This window comes from Bombina bombina, chromosome 9 (assembly GCF_027579735.1).
Source record: "Bombina bombina isolate aBomBom1 chromosome 9, aBomBom1.pri, whole genome shotgun sequence".
Lineage (NCBI taxonomy): Eukaryota > Metazoa > Chordata > Amphibia > Anura > Bombinatoridae > Bombina > Bombina bombina.
In genome coordinates this window covers 166,942,056-166,950,173 of record NC_069507.1, presented here as the reverse complement: position 1 = coordinate 166,950,173, position 8,118 = coordinate 166,942,056, and positions in this window count along the sequence as shown.

Genomic DNA, 8,118 nt, shown 5'->3' with positions numbered 1-8,118 from the left:
GCAGAGTCAGATACCATCTGGAGAGCAGCTTATAATTCATTTCGGCAATGGTTATGGAGATGGATGATTTTTTTGTCTTGTTAAATATATGGCTCCATTGGGACTCTGTCCGAGTGTTTTTTAACTCAGCTTCCCACTTGGAAATATAGGAGGGTTTTTTATCGGAAAAGGAGCCTCTTAGTATTTTGTAAATTATGGAGATATGGGATCTAGTTAAGTAGGGGGGAGTACACAAGATTTCGAAGGGAGTAAATGGTCTGATAAAGTTCTGTTTGAGGGGGCTAGTGAATATGGCGTGTCTAATCTGAAGTATGGAAACCATTGGTGAAAAGGTGGTCCTAACAGTTGGGAAAGTGCCAGTTGTGGAAGCATCTGTCCTCTGTCTAGTACGTTGTATACTGGGTTTGCCCGCATTACATGGAGTCTGAATGGTGTGAGAATTAAGCAGACTTGGGTTGTTAAGGAGAGGGGTTAGGGGGGATAATGAGCTAGATATTGATTTGTTTTGGGCCACTAGTCTATCCCAGACTCTTAGGGTAGTTGCTATAAGATAGTTTGTATTAGCACTGGGGGGTCTTGTGCTGGAGGGAATCCAGCACAAGTCGCCTAAGTTGTGGCATCCTATCAGGCTACATTCAAGTTGGACCCATGGTTTATTTGGAAGGGCTGGTTTCCAAGCAACAATTCATGCCAAATGAGCTGCTCTATAATAATCTAGTAGGTTCGGGACACCCAAGCCTCCATTTTCTCTGCTAAGATATAGTGTGTTCCTTGTCACTCTAATTCTCTTATAAGCCCATATAAATAGCTCAAATTGTTTTTTCTGCCGGGATATATATTGTGGGGGAAGATCTAGCGGGAGCACTTGGAAAAGATATAAGAATTTGGGGAGAAGATTCATCTTTATGGCATTAATACGCCCAATCCAAGAGAGGTAACCTTGCTTATGCCAAGTCTCAAGGGAGGTTAGAGACTCCTTTTGCAAAGGTAGGTAGTTAAGGTCAAATTCCTAAATAGCGCAGTTTGGTCGCAATTTGGAAATTAGTGTGATTAGAGAGAAACCTAGATTCCACCTCAGAAATATTTAAAGGCATTAATATTGATTTCCCCATGTTTATGGTGAAATTAGATACCTGCTTGTATTTATGTAATTCTTCAAAGAGAAGAGGTATAGAAGAGCTTGGGGAACGGATTGTGAATATGATATCATCCACGTAGAGGAGACACTTTTGGTGCTCCTCCCCGCAGAAGACACCCTGGATGTTGGCATTATTTCTAATCCTGGCTGCTAAAGCCTCTACCGTAAGGGCAAACAACAAGGGAGTAAGGGGACATCCTTGCTGAGTTCCGTTGTTGATAAAGATCTGGGGGGATAGTGTATTGTTAGCGGAAATTCTGGCGGTGGGGTTATGGTATAGCGCCTTTATCTGAGTAATCAATATATCTGAGGAAATCCCAGTCCACCCTGTCAAAGGCTTTTTCCGCGTCAGTAGAAAAAAAAACCATAGGTGTTTTAGTGGAGACACTGGTAAATAGGGTTTGTAATACCCGTATAGAATTGTCTTTGGCTTCCCTTTTTGGGATAAAATTGACTTGGTGGGTGTGTATAATTAGGGGGAGGATTCCATTTATTCTCATCACCAATAGCTTCACGTACAACTTAATATCTATATTTATTAAAGATATGGGGCGGTAGTTACAAGATCAGATGGTTTACCCGGTTTTGGAATAACGGAAATTGTAGCCCTGAGTAGAGACGGTGGTAAGCTAGATGCATTATCAATTGAGTTATATAATTGAAGAAGTTGGGGGCTTAGTTGGGATTTAAACAGGTGATAGAACTTAGGTATAAAGCCATCAGGGCCTGGGACTTTTCCCTGAGGGAGGTTTTTAATAGCCACTAGGAGTTCCTGCAACGTAAACTGTGAGTCCAAAGACTCACAGTGTTCCGCCTTAAGGGAAGGGAGATGTGTCTGTGAAAGGTATTTATTAATTAATCCAAGCTTAAGAGGCGGGTCTAGGTTAGGTAAGTTATAAAGGGAGGAGTAATAGTCTGCGAATTGGCTTACTATGTCTGTATTGGAGGTATAAATAGATAGAAAGGAGTCCACGATTTTAGGGATAAAGGACTTATAGTTCTTTTTTCTAAGAGATTTGGCAAGAAGGCGTCCTGCTTTGTTACTTTCAATGAAAAATTTGGATTTTGTGGCAAGTGCTCGGAGCTGAGCATTTTTAACCAGGTATTGAGTGAGTGCTTCCCTGGCTTGCTGAGATTGTAACAAGAGTTGTGTGGATTTGGGGTTCCGTTTTAGGTCTCTCTCCTTCTCCTGAAAGTCTGACGTCAAAGTTGTGTATAGTGCTGCTCTCTGTTTACGTAGTTTATGTGTGTGAGTCATAATCACTCCTCTAATGTAGCATTTGTATGCTTCCCAGTTGTTAGTAATTGATGTCTCTGCAGGGTTATTAAAACTGAAAAACTCAATTGTTTTTTCTGTTATGTCAGTAGTTATCAAAGGGTCTGAAAAGATCTGGTCATTAAGTCTCCAGAGCTGCTGGTGCTGGGGCTGGGGCTGCTTTTTAACCATGCTATGATCTGACCAGGAGGTGTGATGTCCGTGGGAGTCAATCAGTTTGGTCAGCATACCCTGGTCACAGAGTAGGTAATCTAGACGCGTATATGAGAGTTGAGGGTTAGAGAAAAAGTAAAATCTTTGATCAGGGGGTGTCTTAACCTCCATGTATCATCTCAACCTGTTTTATGGCACTTTAATATTAAATACTGCAGTTTTTACCTTGAGAACGATGTGTCTCACAAAGAGTTGTCTACGCATTTAAAAGGACCACTAAACAGCAGAATAGCATACTCAGCAAATACACAATGAAAAGCACTTAGTTTGATTTCCAAATAAGTAGTAGAATTTTTTCTAACAAATTTAAAAATTTGTTCTGTTTTCCCTCTCTCTGCATCATATTACAGACATCAGCCAATCACAAATGCATATATGTTTATTCTGTGAATCTTGCACATGCTCAGTAGGAGCTGGCACCTCAGAAAGTGTGAATATAAAAAGACTGTGCACATTTAGATAATGGAAGTGAATTTCAAAGTTGTTTTAAATTGTATGCTCTATCTGAATCATGGAAGTTTAATGTTGATTTGAGTGTCCCTTTTAGTATGTGAAGGTGATGCATACATTACAATAGGACTCACAAAAAATAGTTATTTAAGAATTGTATAAAACAAATATATGAAACAGTGAAATAAAAATATGCCGTATAAAGCTGTATTATTTAATCACTTTAAAATTGTAACAAAATTGTTTTTTCAAAATCATATTTTATGGAAAAATTATGATTTGTATTGAAATTAAGCAGGAAAATCTATTTAAGGAGCACAGTAAGAAATCATAATAAAACGACAATATACATGCAAAAAAATGCTGTCAAATTTGTATATATAATACAAAATTCAAAGCATAAATTCCCACCTCTGCTAGTGGGCTGAACAGGGGAGTTTCATAGGCGTAGCTGAAATTTCTTTTTGGCTGCAAAATTTAATTTTAAAGTGCACCTCCTTCACCCTGCCATTTTCTACAGCAAAGTTTCTCTTTCCAGCGGGACAAACCCCTTTTTTTCTTTATATTTCCTTAAGGGCAGCACCTGAGGGTGTTGGCATAATTTTTCATGTCTGACCCGGCAAAATTCTCTTTATAGAAGTTGTTTTTAAAGTTTTAGATATCTTTTTTTCCCCTCTGAAGTGTTTGAGATCTTTTTATTATACATATCATATGAGAAGGGTAACAAAAAAAAAAAAACATTTTAATATTTTACAGTTTTAATTTCACAAATATTTGTTCTCAAAAGGTTATTTTTTTTTCACCATTGTTTGAGAGTTGACCGCAAATAAATTGGTTAAAGGGTCAGTAAAGTCAAACTTTAACATTCATGATTCAGAGCATGCAATTTTAAGCAACTTTGAAATTTATTCTATTATCAATTTTGTTATTTCTCATTGTATCCTTTGTTAAGGGCTAGATTTAAAATGATGCAAAAGAACAAATCGATTTCAAGCTGGCTTATTTGAGCCTGCAACTGATATTTATGAAGCAGTAGTTTAAAATTCTGCTTCCTATACCCTCTCTGCCAACTTAGAGTTGGCAGATGAAAATCACCCTGGACTCATTTGACAGGGGCGATTTAAAAGCCTTGCTGTCATGCAATCATTTGCATGAGGGCATCATTGCTCAGGTGTTCACTAATGCAATCGTAAATATGGGGAACAAATGTGCCCCACCATTTGAGTAAAATGCAGACACGTTCATATCATGTGCACTCCGTCCGCTCACAAATTGATAAATCTAGCCCCAAAAGAATAATGCAAATTTAATAATAGAAGTAAATTAGAAAGTTGTTCAAAATTGTATTCTCTATTTGAATCATAAAAGAAAAAAGGGGATCATGTCCCTTATATAATTTACCAATTGGGATTGTAGATGGGCAGCCTTGAACTTCCAGCCACAATTAACTACAACCACAGCATTCCAGCCACAGCTGACTCTTTCTATGGGCATCTGCAACCCAACTAAATGCAATGTTGTATCCCATGCTGCATTTAACTCTTAACACAGAATTTTTAGCTAATAGATATTACCTCATAATGCCTATTGGCTGACAAGAACCTCCTGCTAAAGATCATTGTCGTACCTTAAAGTGATGGTAAATCCTAACGTTTGTGAGAAAAAAACAGAGATCTGCGTGGGGAAAAGGCTTCGATAATATGCCAGATCTGGAGCGGAAATTTAATCTACATCCATCGAATGCCCCTATTCAGCCCTCTATCAAAGGCCTGGAAACTCATTTAAAGGGACATTGTACACTATATTTTTCTTTGCATAAATGTTGTGTAGATCAGCGGTCACCAATGGACCACTGGTGGTCAACGAGAAGATGTTGGTGGTCCTTGACACCAACAAGCAGAATTTAATCTCCTGTGATGGTGTCACCCCCATCGCGCCACAAATCCCTACAGTGCCTTGCTGGACATCAGTGAAAACTGATGGAGGAGGAGTTAAATTACAATCTCCCTACGCACGTTGTGTAGTACTGCGCAACTTGTGTAGCTAGATTGCATTTTTAACTCCTCCCACCCGGTGCGCTGTTCAGAGAAAGATGCTTCTATTTTAAAGCCAACAGAGGTTGGTATAATCTTGGCTTGAAATAGTGGAATTAAAGTATATAAAAAAAGAAAATCTTAAAAAAAAAATCTCTCTTATATTTCATTTATTTTCTTCCCTTTACCTGTCTCTTTGTAGTAGTTTTCCTAATTCTTTCAGATGGACTTACATCACTGTTTGTCTTCCTCCCCTCCATCTTTTTTTTTTTTTATGAAATATAAATTATTTTTCATCCTAATAATTTTCCCGCACACAAAGCCCTTCCACCTGAATTCCAATAATTGCCACCCGGCAGATCAGCCATATATCACCAGTATTATAGTAATTGCCAGTAACATCAGTCGTGGTTAGCTCACATCCATATTGAGAGCTTTCTGATATAAACTTAATTTATGACTCCAATATCTGTCCATGATCATAAGTAGTTTTGAATAATTCCTAACTGGGGAGGTAACTTGGAAGTCTTGTGGTCCTTTTAAACATAATTCTTTTTTTCCCACTTTCTGCCTCTCTGTTTCCAGCTCAAAAGTTGGCACTCACCCTTCATCTGTCATTTGGAAGTATTCTCTCAGTTCTTTCATTCAGGTAGTTAATTCCAAAAAATTATTCTTAAAAATTTGTAGATATATACATAATGTAAACTTTGCTATGGTTATACTAGTTATGTACAGCATATGTGTGTATGTATATATATATAAAGTAAATTGGAAAGTTGTTTAAAATTGCATGCCCTGTCTGAAGCATGAAATATAAATAACATTTATATTATGTTCTGTAAAATGGAAAAAAATGTGAGCACTGTGTCCCTTTAAGATTTAATTTGCTTGCTTAAAGGGACACTGAACCCAAAATATTTATTTTGTGATTCAGATAGAGCATGCAATTTTAAGCAACTTTCTAATTTACTCCTATTATCATTTTTTCTTCCTTCTCTTGCTATCTTTATATGAAAGCTTTTTTCTTGGTTCAGAACTCTGGACAGCAGTTTTTGATTGGCTGATGAATTTATCCACCAATCAGCAAGGACAACCTAGGTTGTTCACCAAAAATGGGCTGGCATCTAAACTTACATTCTTGCATTTCAAATAAAGATACCAAGAGAATAAAGAACATTTGATAATAGGAGTAAATTAGAAAGTTGCTTAAAATGTCATGCTCTATCTGAATCACACAAGAAAAAATTTGGGTTCAGTGTCCCTTTAAGAAACCACCATGTTTAAATGCTGTTCTTGGATATAAATCATAGGGTAAAAAATGGATACAGTGTCCCTTTAATCTTAGAACAAAGTCAAATAATTGGAGCCTTGAGTGTTTTCTCCCCAGTTTACATATGTTCCATATCCTTACGAAATGATATACCAGTACTAAAAGCCAAAACAATATACCAGTTAAATATGCACTTGAAACCTGAACAGTGTTTGCAAAACGTAAGAGGCAATTAACACCATTTGGGGAATTTTTAATTGCTCTATAAAGTATAGTGTAAATAATTAGCCCCAGTTCATTTGAACCCATGAATTTTACTTGACAGCTGTAATTTATGGCTGGTAAAGTACTTGTTATGTTTCCTACTTTATTCAGCATTTCTTGTTATTAGAGTAATTACTTAACACTGATCCAGTTTTCCTTAATGAGTTTAAAAAAAGCATGACACAGGAAATTGTATCCGTTAAAGTGACTTCAGCTTGGCATTTTTAAAACTCTTAGTGGTATGCAATATTTTAAATGTTTACAAATTTATCTTAATAAATTAAATGCACTGCTTGTGTTATTATAATTTACAACAATGCAGTCATTTTAAACCAACTGCACTAATTGTTATCTATATTCAACTAACACCATAACATTGAAAACACACATATCTAAAGAGATTCATGAAATACAAACTCAGACATATATTTCCAATAGTGATATCGCAAATAGTTCGCCTGCGAATAGTTCCCGGCGAACATAGCTTTTTCGTGAACATATGCGATGTTCGATCCACCCCCTATTCGTCATCATTGAGTAATACTTTGACCCTGTACCTCACAGTCAGCAGACACATTCCAGCCAATCAGCAGCAGACCCTCCCTCCCAGACCCTCCCACCTCATGGACAGCATCCATTTTAGATTCATTTGGAAGCTGCTTTCTTAGTGAGAGGAGGGACAGTGTAGCTGCTGCTGATTGAATAGGGAAATCGATAGCTAGGCTAGTGTATTCAGTGTCCACTACAGTCCTGAAGGACTCATCTGATCTCTGCTGTAAGGACAGCACCCCAAAAAGCCCTTTTTAGGGCTAGAACATGTCTGCTTTTTATTTTTTTTTCCTGTGTAATCTAATTGCAGTTGCCTGCCTGCCAGCGTGTGTGTCAGAGCCTGCCTGGTAGGGCACAGTGTCACCCCAGTGCACATCATATCTGGTGTAACAGTAGTGTAGATTTAAAAAAAAAAAAACACTTTTTTGACTGTGTTAAATAATAGCAGTCAGTTTCCTTCACACGTGTGCGTTTCAGGGCCTGCCTGCCAGGGCACAGTGTCAACCCAGTGCAACTCATATCTGGTGTAACAGTAGTGTAGATTTAAAAAAACAACACTTTTTTTTAACTGTGTTAAATAATAGCAGTCAGTTTCCTTCACACGTGTGCGTTTCAGGGCCTGCCTGCCAGGGCACAGTGTCACCCCAGTGCAACTCATATCTGGTGTAACAGTAGTGTAGATTTAAAAAAAACAAACACATTTTTGACTGTGTTAAATAATAGCAGTCAGTTTCCTTCACACGTGTGCGTTTCAGTGCCTGCCTGCCAGGGCACAGTGTCACCCCAGTGCAACTCATATCTGGTGTAACAGTAGTGTAGATTTAAAAAAAACAACACCTTTTTGACTGTGTTAAATAATAGCAGTCAGTTTCCTTCACACGTGTGCGTTTCAGTGCCTGCCTGCCAGGGCACAGTGTCACCCCAG